Genomic DNA, 3,060 nt, shown 5'->3' with positions numbered 1-3,060 from the left:
AATACTAAGGACATGTTGTATATGAGTAAGTTCAATCCTCTTGAGAAAGTGAAAAATTCAAACTTTATTCCAAAGAATAATCCCTTTGTCAAGAAACCTAATGAGGAAGGCAAGAAGGGTCCACCCCATGTCCCCAATACCTTAGCTCCAACCAATGTTGTGGGACAATAAGAATCATCTTCTAAGGATGAGCAAAGTGATAGTGTTGGAGAAGAAAGTGAAGATGAGGAGGGTAGTGAGAAAATGAATGTAGTTGGTGAAATGCAAGCCTTTAACATTTTGTTAGCTTTTACATACATGCATCCTTTGATTAGTGAATTGAAGATCAACAATGAAAAGGATGAATCTGTATTGAATGCTGATGATAGTGGAAGATTCAAAGGGGTCCAATATTCTAGGAAAAATGACAAAGACCCCTCCTCAAGTTCCAATGCATCAAAGGGAAAGGATCCCTCTCCTAAGGAACCCCCAAGGAAAGATCCTCCTAAGAAGGATAACACCAAAAAGGATCCTCCCAAAGGGGAACCCAAGCAAAAAACTAAAGATAAGGAAGTTGAGATTGACATTGATGTGGGTGCTACAACAACAAATATGAATATTTAGGTTACTATAAAGGATTTTGTGAAGATCCAATCCCAAAAATGATGAGTGAAAAGGGCATTAGGACTTGAGGAAGATGACCCACCTATTATTCTACAAAACAAACACCTCATTAATACTAATCCTGGTCATGAACCATTCTTGTTGACATTAGCCATTAATGACCTTCTCCTCCATAATTGCATGTTAGATTCTGGGGCTTCCATAAACATTATGCCATTAAAAGTCATGAAGCAACCCAATCTCAGTATTAATCGCAAGTATAAACATGTATGTGGCTTTTATTCTAGATATGTTGATATTGAAGGCCTTATTAAATATATTAAGGTATCCTTGGCTATGAATAAGGACATATCATTGCTCATGGAAATTGCAGTTATCGATATACCTGATGTGTGGGGGATGTTATTGTCTAGGAAATGGGGTGCTACTATGGGAGGTCAACTACAAATGGATTTATATTATGACACTATATTACAACCTAATGGAACCTTGTTCATCCTTTATAGAGAGCCTTTATATATGAATAATGTGGTAAAGCTTGGTACTGTCCCATATTATAAAGATATGTCAAAGATGAAGGGGCCTACTCCCATTCTTCCTTCCCAGGAAATATGTATCCTTAAAATACCTAACACAAACAACCATAACCAAAAGAGGAAGTGAGTGCAAAAGTCTATGAAGGAGTTTAAGGTTGTGGATGTAGTATTGGTATACAAGAACCGTGTACCCATAAAGATTCATGGTAAAGTTGGTGAGGTATGTTACTATATTTCTAGACTTGATGACAAACTTTGGCGAGACCTTGTCAAATTTAGTCGCATCACCCCTTTCCTTGACACTTTCATTATATATAATATGCATATAGAGTACGATGCATTTCATATTGATTTTTTCATTATAATTTAATATCATATTATGTTCTCTTGCTAGATTAGGTGCATTTAGATTACACTTCCATTTTAGAATAGATCTATTTCTTGTTTGGTTTTATTATTTGATGAAAAAGTGGGTGATCAAAGTACACTTAAGACACATGCTTCCTTTGTTTGCTTGTCTTTGATGTGCAGGTAACATGTCAACACTCCCAGAGGATCGTTGGTGTTCTCATGACCTCCTCATTCGTGTACATGATTTTTTCACTCTACCGAGAGCTCATATCCAAGTTGGAGCTAGATTTTACCTACCACTAGTAGGTGACCCCACAGGAGAAATTTTCTCCTAGATTTGTCTTCAACTCATAGGCAACAAACCCTTTTTCAATAGCCTGATATATTTGATAGATCTTACTCCTATAATTATGGTCATCAACCTCATTCCTAGGGCCCCTATGAGTGTGTCTTGCATCATTAAGGAACCATGAGTGTCGCCACCCCTGGTGGGTGGTGAAATACCCAACTTTAAGGGGATAATCACTACTATATATTACATATAATTCTCTCATCACTTGGATCTCTAAGCAGTAAAATGAAGAAAAATTAATAAAAGGAAAAAGGAAAATGAATAAAGGTGGAAAAAAATGGTCAAGGTAACTCATGTACCATGATTTATACATCCTACATTCATATACCCAAGATGTGAGCTTTCCTCATCACAACTATTATCACTTAGGGAAAACCCTAGCTGTAGGGGAAAACCATAAGGTAACCTCAAAACCTCTCTTAGGTTGAAAGATGGTCCTTCAATCCAAAGAGGGATCTATTCATAAAACTCAACTACTTTATCATCACTGTAGTGAAGGTTTCATAGTTAAGTTTAGTGGCAAGATTTAGATCATAGGATGAAATTGGTTGGGTAGCCTTCAAAACATACCATTGGGCATGAATTTCATTTCTTAAACAAATGAGATTACAGATCTAATGAGAAATTTGTACAAAGCATGAAAGAAACAAGTCGTTTGACTGTCTGGGAAATTGGGAGAAATAGGGACTGGAAGGAAACAAAGTTTATAAATGACTGGAGCAACAAATATTAATGATTGATAAATACAAAAAAGGATAATAAATTAAATCCAATATTAGATACTAACGTTGTCATAAAAGAAAGAAAGTTTGCATAACAAAGATGTACTAACAGGGAAATGAAACATATGAGTTTCCTACAAACTGCTCATTAAAAACTGTAAATAGGTTCAAGATTGCTTAAAGATATCAAACTGCAAATGTTTTTTTTAATTAAATTAAAAACCTTCTTCACTCTTGATAAATTGTCTTTATAAACATTTCATAAACTGATAACATGATTATAATTTCAAACTTAGTTACAAAATCTAAATAATCACGTACTTTATCAAATACATGCATATTCCTAATCCTATTTGCATCTAAATATCATGTTGTTGTTGGAGTCATGGCTGGAGATAAGGATCAATAGGTCGAATTTGGTGAGATGGCATCCAACAATGTTTTCCTCATGAGATCCTGAAAAATAGGGTCCAACGATCCCTTCGAAAATACAAAA

Source organism: Pinus tabuliformis, chromosome 4_1 (genome assembly GCF_031772625.1).
Source record: "Pinus tabuliformis cultivar Carrire ecotype Pingquan chromosome 4_1, CPIR1, whole genome shotgun sequence".
NCBI lineage: Eukaryota > Viridiplantae > Streptophyta > Pinopsida > Pinales > Pinaceae > Pinus > Pinus tabuliformis.
Note: the sequence above shows the minus strand (reverse complement) of the source record.